Here is a 17,807-nt window from a genome sequence, read left to right on the forward strand (position 1 = left end):
CCACACACCTGCTTTCCTGTGCACAGAGCAGGTGGACCATCTACACCTACTTGCCACCATGCTTAGCGGTGTGAACAGGGGTCCACCTGGCATGTGGCCAGTCTATAGTGGGAGCCATCACAATGTGCAAGTATGTGGTAGACAGATGGGAAAGAGAAGTGGAACAATTTGAGCATTATGAAGAAAGATGGAACTTGAGACTTGAGGGTGAAGAGGAGTATCCTGTTGTGAGTGGTCAGCCCTGCCACCTGGGGCCATGGTGAGATCCCAGCCTGAGTTGCTATTGAGGACTATGTCTGAGTCCGTGGTTACACAGTAGCAGGGGTTGGTGCTGCTGTCCATGGCTCATATTATCACTAGAGAATATGAGGATGTCCTTGGTTCAGCAGTGCCTGGATGCCATATGGATGTCCAGGGGCTGTGCAGAACTGTGTAGTGAGGGTCCCACCTTTCACTGGCTGCAGCATTCAGGAGAATGGATGCCGTTCCTCACCCAGGCAATATAGTGGAGCTGGCCCTGGTGGTGAGGCTGTGGGTAAGCTGGTCCTGAGGGCATGAGTGTGACAATGAGGAAAGCTGCCCACAGGGTCATAAGCACAGAAGAGCTAATCCTCCTCTCACCAGCTGCAGTACTTGGGAGAGCAGGCTCTGCCTGGACAACATAGCAGAGTTGATCCTGATGGTGGAGGCACAGGTAAGTCAGCCCTGAGGGCACAATTATGGGATAGCTAGCCCTACCACTCCTCTCCTGTGTAGTGGCCTGGGTTGGAGAGATGCTCTCTGGTCCCTTACCCCTTACCAGCAGAAGCAGTCGGGAGAGCTGATGCTGGGATCATGAGAGCAGGTGAGCTGACTGGCCCTGGCCCTCACTAGTTGCAGCACTTGGGAGAGTGAGCCTTGCATCTCACCTGGGTAGCACAGTAGGGCTGGCCCCATCAAGATGATGTGGGATAAGCCAGCCATGAGGGCAGGAGGGAGGGAGAGCTGGCCCTAACACTCATCTGTCATGTTGTGGTGTGGGTTCAGGAGTGATGCCTTCTCCCTCTTGCAGCAGTTACACCTCCCACCTGCAGCAGTTGAGAGAGCTGGCTCCGGGATTATGAGAGTGGGGGGGGGGGGCGGGGAGCTGTCCCTGCACCTCTCCAATGACAGCACTTGGGAGAGTGAACCTGCACCTCACCTGGGCAGCACAGTAAAACTGGCCCTGGTGGAGGGGGCATAAGCAATCCAGCCCCTAGGGCAAGAGTGTGGGAGAACTGGCCCTGCCACTCATCTGCTGTGAGGTGACATAAGTGCGGGGGTGATGCCCTTCCTTTTCCCCCTGACCTGCCTGAGTCAGGAGAGTTGGCCTCGAGGGCATGAGAGCTGGTGAACTATCCCGGCTTCTTACTGGCTGTAGCCTTCTGGAGAGTTGGCCTGTACCTCACTGGGCAACACAGTGGAGCTGGCCCTGATTGCGAAGGCACAGCTGAGCCAGTCTGAAGATGTGAGAGCAGAACTGCCCCAGCCCTTCACAGACTGCAGCACTTGGGAGAATGGGCCCATGCCTTGACTGGGCAGCATAGTAGAGCTGACTCTAGAGGTGTGGGTGTGGGTGAGCTAGCCCTGAGGGCATGAGAGAAGAAGAGCTGACCCTCCTTCCTGCCAGTGGTGGCATTAGATGGCCTAGCTGGAGAAGTGCTGGAGAACTGACCCTTTTCATGTAGATAAGGGAGATCCAGCAGGGTGGCCACCCAGGCCCAGATCCAAGGCTCGGAGTTGGCCAATCCCAAAATCTATATCATCTGTCAATGTTGGAGGATGTGAAAGGACCAGTCCTGCTGATACAAAGCTGTAGGATCTCCATGACACAGGGAAATAACACAATAACCAGGAAGAGTCCTAATAATGAGGAACCAATATTGGTGGTTTCACAAAAGTCAGAGACCTCTGACCAGACCAAGGACTCATTGCAACGAACATTTGCTAATGAAGATGTGTGGACAGGGGGATATACTGTGGGGCACACTGTGACACACTACAGCTTCCATGATGAGATGTCTTCTATGCAGTGTGTGTGTGTGTGTGTGTGTGTGTGTGTGTGTGTGTGTGTGTTATTTTGGGAGGGAGGTTACAAGAATAAAGGGTAGATATGAGAGGACAGGGAAATGAGCAGGACTGGGGTGCATGATGTGAAACTCACAAAGAATCAATAAAAAGTTTTGGGAACAAAAGAATTTTAAGGCTTGTGAAAGCTATACCTCACTAAACTCAACTTGAAACAAGAATAGCTAGAAGTAAGCCATCAAAGCATCTGTCTCAAGAAGCTGGAAAGAGTCTGGAGAGATGGCTCAGCAGTTAAGAGGATTTGTTCTTGCAGAGGACCTGGGTTCTGTTCTAGCACCTATGTGGTGGGTCACAACCATCTGTAAGTCCAGTTCCAGGGGATTTAAGAACTCTGTGGGCACTGTCCATACATACTTTCCGGCAAAACATTAATAAGCACAAAATAAATAAATCTAAATTTAATAAGAAACTAAAAAAAAAAAACCCTGCTAAATCACAATGTGTTAAGTTGTTGGTTATGGTCGCTGTTCTTGGTTGTCAACTTGATTACATCTGGAGTTAACTAAAACCCAAAATGGCTGAGCACACCTGGGATGAGATTTTTTTTCTTAATAAAATCATTTGACATGAGATAACTGACTTCTAATTTGGATCTTCAAGGTGGGAAGATCTACCTTTAATTGGGACCACACCTTCAGCTGGAAGCCTATATGAAAGGCATGGGAGAAGGAATCTCTCTCTCTCTCTCTCTCTCTCTCTCTCTCTCTCTCTCTCTCTCTCTCTCTCTCTCTCTCTCTCTCTCTCTCTCTCCCTCCTTGCTCTTGCCTTGCTAACAAGTCCATTCCTTCTCTGGCATTAGAGCTCACTTCTTTGAAGGCACTCAGCCTCGTGGTCTGAACATTGGATCTTCTGTTAGTAGACAACCATTGTTTGATTAGCTGGATCATGGCCAGTGAGCCATTCTAGTAAATCCCCTTTCTGCACAGAGATTCTGTTCCTTTAGAGAACCATGACTAATACAGTGGTATAATTCTTCTTTTGGTATAATTTTGGTATAATTTCCTTCTTGAGTAGCACCTGATGCTTTGAATCTCTGCCAGATATTCTTGTCTGAATCAATCATTTCATTAAGGGGCATCACACTGGTAACTTTTGAATCTGATCGTTATCATATTTTTTTTAGTCTCTTTTAAATGAGAAGGCAGTAGTTTCCCCCTCACTACCTGTGGGTTTGGCATTGCCTGAAATATGGATACAGTGTGGAAAACATACAACTGCTTGATGGCTTTCCTTTAATGAAATTAACTTCCCTTGAGAGTATACTGCTTTGGCATTTTTCAGTCACGGTTTTGTTCAGTTCAGCAGTTTTAGAAAATATTAAAAAATTCCCTCCCAGGCCAACCTATGGCTTGAGTGTCATTTTTAACAAATGTATTTTATTATAATGTATTCATATTACATCCCAATTGTAATTCCCTCACTCTTAACTTCCTGTTCCCTTCCTCTCTCTTTAACTCTATTCCCCTCCTCTAGACCTCTGAAAGGTGGGGTCCTCCTTTCCCACCGTCTGACCACAGCCTATAAGATCTCATTCAGATAGCCTGTATCCCCTTCCTCTGTGTGCCCACAGGGCCTCCCCACCAAAGGGCAGTGATCAAATTATGGGCACCAGAGTTGTGGGTACCAGTGTCAGAGGCAGTCACCCACTGTCCCCCCTCTTCCCCATGTGGAGCTGTATATAGATCATCTAACAAATCTCCAGCACCAGACATGAGACATCTCTTTCCTCTGAGTGCCACCAGGTCTCCCCCTCCAGGGGACATGGTCAAATGTGAGGCACCAGAGTACGTGAGAAAGTCATATCACACTCTCCACTCCACTGTGGAGAATATTCTGACCATTGGCTAGATCTGGGAAGGGGTTTAAAGCTTACCTCCTGTATTGTCCTTGGCTGGTGCCTTAGTTTGAGCGGGACCCCTGGGCCCAAATCTGCCTATCATATTGTTCTACTTGTAGATTTCTAGGACCCTCTGTATCCTTTTATTTTGCTATTCTCCCATGTGTCTCTCATTTAGAGTCCCAATAGGATGCCTTCCCCTCTGTCCCAGTTTCCTGGTAAGTGAAGGCTTTCGTGGGACATGGCCCTTGGGCTAGTATGCAGATATAAGTGAGTATATACCATTTGATTCTTTCTGCTTCTGGGTTAACTCACTCATTATGATCATTTCTAGCTCAATCCATTTATCCACAAATTTCGGGAATTCCTTGTTTTTAAAAGCTGAGTAGTATTCCATAGTAAGCTTTTGATCAGGGAAGTTAAAGACTCCCAGACTGAGACAGTCGATTGCTGTTCCTCTTGCTTGCTTGCCAGAGGTAGAAGGTAAGCCCCTACTGCTGAAGACATCATGTGCTTCAGACACAGGTCTCAGAAGATTCAAGCTGGATCTGACCTGAAAACCTTCTTCTCCCTGTGTACTAGTTTTCATAGTAATAGAAGGTGCTGGTGCCATGCAAGCTGTCAAAGGTGAGAGCAATCAAGAGCCCTACACAGTTGTGCTGTCTATGAACCACAACGTGACTTGGTTAAATTCACTTAAAAAGAGAGAGACTCAAATTGTATTACACAATTTGTATGTAGAATACCATCTACATATTATATTAAATAACAAAATGGAAGAAGATGAACCAGGAGAAGCTAATAAAAAGAAAACAGATGCCACCTTATCAATATATGATGGACTAGAATTTCAGATAGAAAGATCTAAAATGAGAAAAGATAATACATAATATTAGCAATTATGGTTATATCACCTAGAAAACATAACACATAATCCTTTATGTAATTAACAATACAGTTTCAAAATATAGAGTGGAAAACGTATGTACTCAATCTTTGATATACATGAAGGATTGGTTTGTGATTCCTCTGAAGATATCAAAACCTTTAGATGCTCAATTTCCATTATCTAAAATGTTTGTATAGAAAGCATGTGCATGATCCTATTTTAAACTTCAGATTACTCATACTACCTAGCAGCGCTTTAAATGCTATATAGATAGTTGTTGTGATGTATTATAGAAAATGTCTAGATTTGTTTATTATAGTCACAATTTTTCCTTCTGTCTGAACAAAGGTGAATCTATGAATGTGGAACCCATAGGTGTGAAGGAATAACTGTCAATACAAAGACACATGGTATATCTATAATCTTTGTTGAAAAGCTTAATGCAGTTCACTATCCATCCAATCAGAGATTGGGAAGTTTACAAGGATTCTGCTGGTAACAACTTTGTATACAACAGAAAATATTCTTTGCAAGTGCATTTGGTTTATAAATATTGCCTGTGTGTGAGAACAGCCTCATTCAACAACAAACCTATGGGTTCCACATTCATAGATTCTCCAATTTCTAATAAAACCAAAACAATCTAAAGAGCTATATTTATTATTTGTAGTTTATTCATTCTCAAATAATTTATTGAGTACCTATTAAGTGCCAGGCACTGCTTTAGATACTGACAATGTGATGGTGAATAAAGAAGGCACCCTTGTTTCCAAGAGGCTAATATTCTAGAGAGAGGAATTAAATGAAGCATAAACAGGTGATAAGTCTTGAATGATAGTATTTATGACATCATTCAATTTCATTATCATTCAAGACTTATCACCTGTTTATGCTTTTAAGGTCATACTATGTTGCCCAGGCTGGCCTAAAACTCTTTATGTAACCCAAGCTGACCTACAACTCAGATACTCTTACCTCTGAGTGTAGGAATTACAGGCATGAACCACTATATCTGTTACATTAGATAATTAAAGAAAGCTTGGAAAGTATGGTGACATAATATGATGAAATGAAATTGACATTAACATATATACCAATAATGTTACTCTATAAGAAATGTTAACACCTGTGAGATGAGGCTAGACTTATCAAGAGTCATTTCTATACTCACATATATATTTGAAAACAAGAAAAATGTAAGATAAATAAGTGTAATAAGCACTTATCTAATAAGTATAGCAGAAAACAATAAAAGAAATTTCAAGAAAACAGAAAGAAGGGCATAATAAAGATAACATGAAAATAAAAGAAACAATAAAATTATAGTATTATTGACTAAAATAAACTGAGTTTATCTGAGAAATTTTGTCGCTTGGGACTAAGGAAAAAAGGCAATAAACAACATTAAATCTATAAATACATATACAGAGGACAACTAGAAAAATATAAGGAAGTACAAATCACAATTTGAATTTTATAGCCCTGGCCGTCCTAGAACTTACTATACAGACCAAGCTGGTATGAAACTCACAGGTACCCACTTGCCACTGCTTCAGCTCTGTCTTGAAAAACCAAAAACCAAAAACCAACAAACAAAAAAAAAACTTAACCAACCAACCAAACAAACAAACAAAAAATTAATGGTGTACTCCATCATACCTAGTAAAAACTCACAAGTTTTGCTAACTTGAAATTTCAGACAAAATGAACCACATATTATGAAAGCATCATAATTAAAATTGACATAAATAGCATAAGAGGTGGGGCTGGAGAAATGGCTCAGTGGTTAGCAGTACCTGCTGCTCTTGTAAAGGACTGGTGTTCAGTTCCCAGCACCCACATTGGTGACTCACTGGCAGCTGCAACTTCTACTCCAAGGAATTCAACCCCAATTTTGGGCTCCTCAGACACCTATGTGTACATGCAAACACACAGACACACATGTACAAATAAACAATACAACAAATTAAAAAGATTTTAAAAAACGAAACAGAAAAATAAACAATAAAGAATGTCTTCATCAAAACGAAGCGTCGAGGTGTGAAAGGAAGATGTTCCGAAGGTTGAGCTCCCAGACTTACCTGTCTCATATGCACAGGGCCCCATGGAGGTTTACCAGATAGCGGTGGCTTTGCATCTTTCCAGCCTTGTTTTTTCATAAGCCATCATCCGTGGGCAGCTCACAGCAGCAGGAATGTGTAATTGGAATGGAAGAAGTGTTGGTAGGACATCTCAATGACAGTCTCCTCCTCCTCGAATCCCAAAATTTGTCGGGTACTTGAGCTCAGCCTGAGAGCTGGGGATGACTCCAAATTTCTTGTTGGGAAAGCTTTTCAAACTTGCAAGGAGTCAAAAATTCTTTTTATATAAACGGTTTCTAGACTATAAAATAAAATTCCAATTGATTTATTGTAGATGATACACACCTTGGAAAGTTTAGTACAACAAAATGAAAAGTATAAACTGATTTCATCGGTGAATACCTGCCAAATTATGAAATCAAATATTAGCAAATTAAGCTGGGCATGTTGGTGCACACCTTTAATCTCAGTACTCCGGAGACAGATGCAGGTGGATTGCTGTGAATTTGAAGCCAGCCTGGTCTCCAAAAGTGAGTCTAGGATACCCAAGACTATTTACACAGAGAAACCCTGTCTCAACAAACAAACAAACAAACAACAACAACAAAAAAAACCAAACCAAAATGAAAAGCAAATTAAAGCATGTGAGGCTTATATGTGGTAAAATTATAATGCACAACATTAAAGTCATTTAAAAATATGACCACCCCAATATGTACCACAAAATATTTGTTGGAATGAGGCATCTCTTCCTCCTCCTCCTCTTCCTCCTCTTCCTCCTCCTCCTCTTCCTTTTCCTCCTCCTCTTCTTCTTCTTCTTCTTTGGTTTTTTTGAGACAGGGTTTCTCTGTGTAGCTCTGGTTGTCCTGGAACTCACTCTGTAGACCAGGCTGGCCTTGAACTCACATAGTTCTGCCTGCCTCTGCCTCCTGAGTGCTGGGATTAAAGGCATACACCACATGGTCTGGCATTAGGCATCTATTCTTTTTTTTTTAAATGACATTTATTTATTTTAGTATATGTGTGTGTATACATTTGGCCACTGGGTCAAGTCACTTCTCTCCTTCCACCATACAGATCCCAGGTCTTAAACTCAGGTCGTCAGGTTTGGTGGAAAATATCTTTACCATCTAAGTTATCTTGCCAGCTCTAAACATCCATTATTGAGTATTATCTCTTAGCATTCCTGAAACAGAGAAAAAAGTTTTACTTGGCAAATCATTTGCATAGGAAATGTATAGGAACACACTTGAGGATGAACTATTCAAAGCACTCCCATTATAATCAGAATTTAGATTGATTATAAGGCTGTTTATGATTGCCATTACTATTCAACATTTTTCTAGAGGTTTTGTTCCATGAAATAAGATAAAGAGAATAAAAGAGCAATATGAAGTATGCAAAAAACTATGTCTGACTCCAGGACTATGAGTAAAATAAAATAAAATGTCAAAATAAAATAAAATGTCAAAACAGAAAAACACTAGAGTGTTACTGATATACAGTATAGTGTCTTTTAACAAAATCAGAGTCAGCAAGGCATGGTGGCGCACACCTTTAATCCCAGCACTTGAGGAAGCAGAAGCAGGCTGGTCACTGTGAGTTTGAGGCCAGCCTGGTATACAAAGTCCAGGAGAGACAAAGCTACACAGAGAAACCCTATGTTGAATAGGTTTTTTTTGTTTGTGTTTTTTAAAAATTATTTTATTTTTGTACATATACATTTATATTATTACACATATGTACAATAAACTACCTATAGCAAAAAGAACCATAACACAAATCAGGAATTATATAAATATTACATTCATAGTGTTTTGGCTATTTGTATTTGGCAGCCTTGAAGAAAACATCTTTCCTATCTCGGTGCATCTAAAATTCTGACTGTAAAGCAATCTCCATCACATATTGTAATTATCAACTTAGAACACCTATATAGAAAAACATCTTAACCCCTAAACTTTAAAAAAAAAAAAAGGTAAGAAAGGGAAATTCAAAGCCAATAGACAGAAATTTTAATTTTGGTGTTTTGAGACGAGATCTCTTGTATCCAGGCTGATTTCAAACTCACTATTTAGCTGAGGAACACCTTGAGCACCTAATCTTTCTGCTACTACCCTCAAGTACTGGAATTAAAGAAATGTGCCAATATGCCTGAAAAACATTTCAAACTAATAACAAAGCTTTGTTTTTGTGTCTTGATACAACATCATAATTTAGAAAGCATAGCATATGGCAGCCATAAACAACTAGAAAATACATTAAAAGAAGCTTTTGTGTTAGAAGACAGGAAAGAGGCCACCTCAGAGAACAGCTTCTGTTATTTCCAAAAATGCAGGGGTGGCTTTGGGGGAGGGGGAAACCTAACAACAGCAGTAAAGCCCTAAAGACAAAACAAAACACCCTAGGAGTGGAGTGGAGGTCAGCAGCAAGGAAACAAAGAAAGCAGCACATTCCACTGGCATCTTCAAAAAGGCGCAGCCCAAAAACAGAAAGAAATCTAGAGTGGAAGGTCTGAAAAGATTTAACGGTAAAAGAGTAAAAGACAAGGAATCTGAGGAAGAAAATTCCCTAAAGAGCAGATGGAACCGTCCAGCATGAATATGGACTTAGAACAAGAGCTCGGTGACAAGATTAAAAATCACAGAGCTAAGGGAACAGAAAGAACCGAACTAAACAACAGTAGCACAGAAGCAACAAATGTACCAGCACTGCCAAAATACAGGAAAAAAAGGTCTCAGAAGTAATCAATCAGAAACAGCATACAACACAAGTATGTGACTAGAAATTGAATTATGGGCAGGTAGAGGCTGAAGATAATCACACTGGAGATGAAAATGTGAAAGAAACAATTATATGTATGTTATATACATACATGTGAACACAGATGCATGTGTATACTGTCCATAGGGTTATCACAGCTCCAGGACACTCCCACAGAGATTCCTATCTGTGGGTCCTTATGTACTTTCTATAAGATGATGTACTATTTGCATATAGCCTGTACACATCATTCAGTGGGGTTTATTTGTAGTATTTTTGTTACTATGAATTCACGCACAGAATCTTTTTAAAAAGTTAATTTGTCTGTATGCCACAGTGTGGATACGGAAGTCAGACAACTTTGACTACATTGCAGTACAATTTACACAAAGTCAGTTTTACACATAGTGCTCAGTGTGAACAGTTATTTTTGTGTTGAGGTGGGCAGGAGATGCCATTGCATGTATGTGGCAATCCCAGAACAATTTTGTGCAGTCAGTTCTCTCTTTCCACTTTTACATGGGGTCTGGGCATGGAACTCAGGTCACCAGGTTGTCATGGCAACTGCCTTTACTCACAAAGCCATCTCATCAGCCTTCATGCCAGTTTTACAATTACTTATTTTTTAATCTCATTTACTTGATTAAATTGTATCTTATTATTCGTAATATAAAATACAAAGCAAATGTCATGGACATAATTCTTAGATGATAATGGCAAAAAAATCTGTAGTAGTTTATGTGAGTACATTTAAAATATTTATTCTTACTATTTTTTATTGTGTGTGTGTGTGTGTGTGTGTGTGTGTGTGTGTGTGTGTGTGTGTGTCCTCAAAGGCCAGAGGTGCCAGACTGCTCCGGAGCTGGAATTACAAGAGGTTGTGAACTGTCCAATGTGGATTTTGGGAACTAATTTCGGGTCCTCTGGAAAAGCACTACATGTTCTTAACCACTGAGCTATCTCTTCAGGCCCTAGATATGTTTATTAATAGATATTTTCTATCTGAGGGTTATTGAATACCCAGCTATGGAACACATGCCTATGGAGATCTGACTATATATATATCAACATTACTAAGATGGAAAGACTGAAATGCATTGACTAAAAAAACACATAATGCCATAGGCCTTTAATCCCAGCATTTGTGAAGCAAAGGCGGGCAGGTTTCTGTGATTTTGAAATCAGCCCAGTCTATGCAGTGAGTTTCAGGCCAAACAGGGATATATAATGTAACCTTGTCTCAAAAAAACAAATCAAACCAACCAACCAACCAACCAACCAACCAACCAACCAAAAAAGAACATATATAGTGCTCCTGAGAAGCTTGACTCATGTATGAGAGCTCAGTTACAGAACACTGCTAGATTCCAAGGGATATTTTATCTTTTATCCTGACATTGCATTGTATTATATTGTCTTTTCATGATAAGCAGATATTATTTTTTCTAAAAAAAAAACTAATAAAATTATTTTCCTAAAGAACAGAAGGAAAAGATAGCATACAAAAAGCCATATTTCACAACCTTAACAAAAACCATAAAATACCTGGGATTATAGTGAAAAAAAAACTGTGAAATCAATATGAAGAAGACCATACAATTTCTCTGAGGGAAACAAAAGTGGTTGTGAATAAATTTTAGGCAAGCACTCTATTGCTGAGACACGTTTCTAGTTTCATGAATAAATTTTAGAAATACTGCATGACCATGGATCAAAATAGCTTGTTACTAAGATTTCAAGTATTCCCCAAGCTAATCAACAAATTCAATGAAATCACTCTGGCTATTAGTAGTTTGAATTCCTTATGAATTCTGAACATTAACCCTTTGTTAGATGTATAGCCCGAACATATTTTCTGCCACTCTCTACATACTGTCTTTTCAATGTGTCGACGTTTCTTTGTTATACAGAAGCTTTTTAGGCAGCACAATGTCATTTGATTATTTTTGTTTTTCTTTCTTGTGATTTTTGAGATCTTGTTTAAAGAGTCCTTGACCGGAATGATGTCATTCAATATCCGCCCTGGCCTATTCTATTCTAATGCTTTCATGCTTTACATTTAAGTGTTTAATCCATCCCAGGCTTTAAAAAATGGCAATTAAGTATCATTTCATTGTTCTTTGTATGGATCTTGCTTTTCATTTATTAAACAGCTTTTTCCTTGTTCTGCGACCTTGACATTCTTTGTTCAGAAATTCATTGGCTACAAATATATAGGCTTGCTTTTCAGCTCTCCAGTCTGATCAATTGGTCTACCTTTCTATGTTAATGCAAATTCTGTGCTGTTTTTCTTACTATAGCTGTGTACAACACTATTTTGAACTTAGTGCGATGTTACCAGCTTTGTTCTTTTTGTTCAGGATCATTTTAGCTATTAGGAGTCTGTGATGGCTATTCTTGGTTGCCAACTTGACTACATCTGGAATTAATTAAAACCCAAGTGGCAGGGTACACTGGTGAGGGTGTTTTCCTTACTTAAATTATTTGTAGTGTGGGAAGCCCACTTTTAATTTACATCTTTTGGAGTGGGAAGATACACCTCTAATCTGGGCCACAGCTATATTCTTCTGGCAGCCCATATAAAAGACATGAAAGAAGGAAATTTATTTTCTTTGTCTGCTTGCTCTTGCCTTGCTAGCAAATCCAATCCTTCACTGTCATTAGAGCCTATTTCTTTGGGATTCTTGTGTGTGCTGGAGACCGGTTGAGACATCCAGCATCATAGGCTGATCAATTACTGGACTCTTGGACTTTCTGTTGGCAGACAGCCATTGCTGGACTAGCTGGACCACAGCCTGTAAGCCATTCTAATAAATTCCCATATATACTTATAATATATATATATATATATATATATATATAAAATATGTAAATCCTATTCCTCTAAAGAACTCTGACTACTACAGAGTCTTTTATGGTTCTAATGAACAAATAACCTGAGTAGAGTTTCTTTTTTCTTTTTTTAAAAATTTATTTACTTATTACATATACAATGTTCTACCTGCATGTGTGCCTGCACACCAGAAGAGGACATCAGATCACATTGTAGATGGTTGTGAGCCACCATGTGGTTGCTTAAAATTGAACTCAGGACCTCTGGAAGAACAGCCAGTGCTCTTAACCTCTGAACCATCTTTCCAGCTCTGAGTAGAACTTCATTAGAGAAGATACAAAAGTGATCAACAGGTATATGGAAAAAAAAAGCTTAATGTCACTAATCATCAGGGAGATGCAAATTACAGCCCAAATCTCAATTAAGTATCACCTGACTTCAGGCAGACTAGTATTATGGCTAATATTCTTTTTCAACTTGAACTACAGCTCAAATCAACTCAAACCCAATTTAGACAGTTCTATAAAGGACTGTATTGATTAGATTATTTGAGGTAGGAAGACTCACCCCAAATTTGGCCACACCCTCTGATGGCAACCTACGTAAAGGGACGTGGAAGGATACTTTTGCTTTTTGCTGGCTTGCCTTCACCCTCACTGGCAAGTTCATCTATACTGTTGCTGAGACATCCCTTCATTGGTGTTAGAACTTAATTATTTGAGATCCCAAAATAGACTGAAGACCAGAAGCTTTCTAGGCATTCCTTCTGACTCCAGCACCAGATTGGGACTTCTGAGATATGGTGGATTGAATGAGAATGGCTAGGCTCACATATTTGCATGCTTAGTCTCCAAGTTTTGGTGAATTGTTTGAGAAAGATTGGGAGGTGTGGCCTTGTTGGAGGAGATATGTCACTGGAGATAGGCTTTGAGGATTCAGACCTGTTCTATCTCTCTCTGCCTGCTGCCTTCAGAAAAGGATGTAAAGCTCTTAGCTACTGCTCCCGCACTATGCCTTCATGCTTGCTGCCATGTTCTCCACCATAATGATAATAGACTAAGGCAACTCTTACAAAAGAAACCAATTAGGGGCTTGCTTACAGTTTCAAAAGGTTAGTAGTATAAATTTGTGTATTATTTTGGAAAACTATATTCATGAAGGTCCCTCCAAGAACTAAAAATACAATATTTATTAATCACTTATACAAGGTGAGGTATTATGGGAATATTTTGATCTTTTTGTTAAAAAGTAGCAAGTATAATTTGACAGTACTATAATAACCTATGCCCTAAACACTGATATATAAGAAATACAGAGGAGAGATAAAGTATTTGCTTACAGATATTTTGAAAGCTACATTTATTTACTCTGTATTGTTTAGATTTATTTATTTTATGTGTATGTGTATGTATGTGTATGTGTATTTGTCTGTAGGCATGTATGTATACCATGGGTATGCCTGATACCTGAAGAGGTGGGAAGAAGGCATATGATTCTCTAGAACTCAGTTTACAGATGGTTGTGAACTACCATGTGGGTGCTGGGAACTGAACCTGGGTTCTCTGCAAGAGCAATAGGTGCTTTCAATCACTAAGCCATTTCTCTAATCCATCCATCCATTCTTCCTTTTTTCCTTCCTTCCTTCCTTTCTTTCTTTTTCTTTTAAGACAGGGTTTCTCTGTGTAGCTTTGGCTGTCCTGAACTCACTGTGTGTGTGTGTGTGTGTGTGTGTGTGTGTGTGTGTGTGTGTGTATGTATGTATGTATGTATGTATGTGTGTATGTATGTGTGTATGTATGTATGTTGGTGTGAGGATCCTATGGCACATGTGTAGAGGCCAGAGGACAGCTTGCAGGAATTGTTTTTCCTCTTTTACTATGTGGGTTCCAACAGTGGAGCTAAGTCAGCAGGCTTGACAGGCAGTGCCTTTACCTTAGCTCCCTCACAGGCCCATCTTACCCTATTTTGAAAGGTAAGAAACAGGGTATGGGTTGAGATTGAATCAAAAATTTGAAGTAATGATGTTCAATCCAGATGCCACTTCTAGGGCTGGAGAGATTGCTCAGTGGTTTCAGAGCAGTGGCTCCTGTTCCAGAGGTCCTGAGTGCAATTCCCAGAACCCATATGGCAGCTCACAGTTGTTTCTTAGTCCAGCTCCAAGTGATTTGACACCCTCACACAGACATGCACGCAGGCAAAACAGAAATGCACATAAAGCAAAAATAAATAAACAATTTTAAAAGAAAGATGCACTTCTATTGTTTTATTTTACATATGGTATACTTAAATGTTCTACAAAGATTTTTAAAGTAAGGGTAAGGGGCTGGAAAGATGGCCTGGCAGTTAGGGTTACTGCCTGCTCTTTTAGAGGACCAGGGCTCAATTCTCAACACCTACATGATGATTCACAACCATATTTAACTCCAGTCTCAGAGGCACCCTTTTCTGGCTTCGACCAGGACCAGGCATGACATGGATCACAGTCATATATGCAGACAAAACACCCATGAACATAAACAAAGAAACAAATAAATAAAATTAAGGTAAATAAAAGAAACCAGAAAACAAACAAATAATAAAAACAAACTAAAAATAGGACTACCTTATGACTCAAAATTCCAAATGTTAGATATACATTCCCCTCAATGAAAATGGTATCTAAAAGAGCCTATATCCATGTTTGTTATAGAATTACTCATAATAGTGAAGATATGAAGTCAAGCTAAACACCCATCAATGGATATATGGGCAAAAAATGGGGCAAATATATGCCATGCATTGTTATTCAGTGACTAAAAAGGATCTTTTCAGTTGTGCTAATATGGATGAGCCTGGAAAACTGTTGTAGTTAAAATAATCCAGACATACAAAGAAAAATACTACATGTTTTCATGTATTTGAAGAACTGCAAAGCTGAATTCACAGTTGAAAGTAAAATAATGTTTACATGGGGCCAAGGAACAAATAGTAACGGGTTGGTCAAGATAGACAAGAAGTTGGTCAAATGGTACCATGTTACAGTTAGATAGGAGAAATAAACAGTTGTATGCTCCTACAGTAGAGGGAATGTATGTAACAATAATGCATTGTGTTTTTCAAATAGCTAAAAGAAACTGTAGCTCCCTTTGATTAATGTTTAAGGTGATGACTACACTAAGTATCTATGCTGGACATGGTGGTACAGACCTTTAGTCTCACTACTTGGGAGGCAGATATCAGAGGCACATGGTAAGACTCTGTATCAAAAATAAAATAAAATAAAAAGCAGAACATTTGAGGATTTTTCTTCCAGATACCAAAACTTGTTAGGAATCTACACCAAGTGTAAGGTAGCAAGAGATACATGCATCAGTGGAACACAAAATCCAGTGAAACAGATCTTACCACAAATGATGTTTTCACAGATGGTACATCATCATTTTAAGTTGGGGGAGCAATGGACTGCTTTTGTGAATGGTGCTGAGGTTTGTGTGTTTATATACAGTGCCAAAAGCCATAAGAAAATAGTCAATGTATTTTGTCATCAAATATCAAATGTGCTATAAAATTAGGATGATAGTGACAGAATGAGAGAACATATGTGTGTTCTGTGTAGCAGTAAAACAACCCATAGGCAAAGATGTGCAAGCATGCAAGCACTACAATCAATGAGAAAATGTCAGTGAACATAGAAGGATATGAGTGACATTTTCTGACAGGACATGTAAATGGTCACTTAGCACATGAAATGATGGTCAGGCCAATCGATAATCAATGCAGATTGAGATGGCTGTGGTAACACATACCTGGGAATCCAAATCAAGATGTTGAAGCAGGACAGTCATGAATTTGAGGTTTTCTTGACCTACATAGTAGGAGCCTGTTAAAAAAATAGAAAATAGAACAAGGCATAAAAAAATTCCAACATTTAGAGTGGCCTGACAGGAGTTTGTAGCCAGCCTGGCCTAAAGAGTGAGATTCTCTATCAAAAGAAATAAAAGAAAAAAAAATAAGGAAAGTTATTTACTTGTATTTATAGAAAATAAACAGTAAATAATAGGATTAGTTCAATTGTCCTCTTAGGATACAAGCCTTAAGTCTTTTTTAAAAAAATCAGTCACAATGTTAAAAAAAAAAAAATCAAAAGTTACTTAATCTCTCCCCTATTGATACTTTTAAAATAATTTATTTTATTCTATTTTCATGAGAATTGTTTGGTGTTTTGCCTGCATATGTGTCTATGTGAATGTGTCAGATCCTCTGGAATTGAAGTTACAGACCTTTGGAAGCTGCTATGTAGGTGCTGGTGATTGAACCCAGGCCCTCTGGAATAGGAGTCAGTGCTCTTAACCACTGAGCCATCTCTCCATGCCCTGATACTTTTAAAACATGCGTACTTGTGTGTGTGTGTGTGTGTGTGTGTGTGTGTGTGTGTGTGTGTGTGTGTGTGTGTCTATGTGTGGGCATGCCAGAAGAGAGCAGCACATTTTCTGTAGCTGTGAGCCACATGATGTGGGTACTGAAAACTGAACTCAGGTCCCCCAGGAGAGGAGTAAGAGCTCTTAATTGCTGAGCCATCTCTCCAACCTGGTACAACTTTTTTTTTAAACCTTTAATAGTATTGCAAGAAATATCATAGTTAGGTGTGGCAGTATGTATCTATGTCATTCTGTAAGGATATGCTTAACTAAATATCAAAGAATAGAATTAGCACAGGAGAGAACTGTAGGTTGTTATATTTATCGTTTAATAGATTTTGTCCAATTGCCTTCCATAAAAAGATTGACTTAGAATATCTGTGTCCAACAGAGTATAGGAATCTCCATATTTACACAAAATAGTCAATAATATTATTGAATTTCTAATCTTTGACACCATAGTTGAAACACAGTAAGTCACAGCTGTTTTGATTTGCATATTATTATCATTATTATTATTATTATTATTATTATTATTTTTTTTTTTTTGGTTTTTCAAGACAGGGTTTCTCTGTGTAGCCTTGACTGTCCTGGACTCACTTTGTAGACCAGGCTGGCCTCGAACTCACAGCGATCCCCCTGCCTCTGCCACCAGAGTGCTGGGATTAAAGGCGTGTGCCACCACGCCCGGCTCAGATTTGCATATTTTTAAAATCAAGCATCTCTTTATATGTTTATTAGACATTTAGATCTTTTGTGTTTCTCCTCTGTGAACAAGTCTGTTTATGTCTTTGGCGTTTTCTTTCTACTTGGGTCATTTTACTAATGATTTGTAAGGGTATTTAAGTTATAGTCAGTCCTCTGGCATCCAATGCATTTGCTTCATTTGAAACATGAGCAC

This window comes from Acomys russatus, chromosome X (genome assembly GCF_903995435.1).
Source record: "Acomys russatus chromosome X, mAcoRus1.1, whole genome shotgun sequence".
NCBI lineage: Eukaryota > Metazoa > Chordata > Mammalia > Rodentia > Muridae > Acomys > Acomys russatus.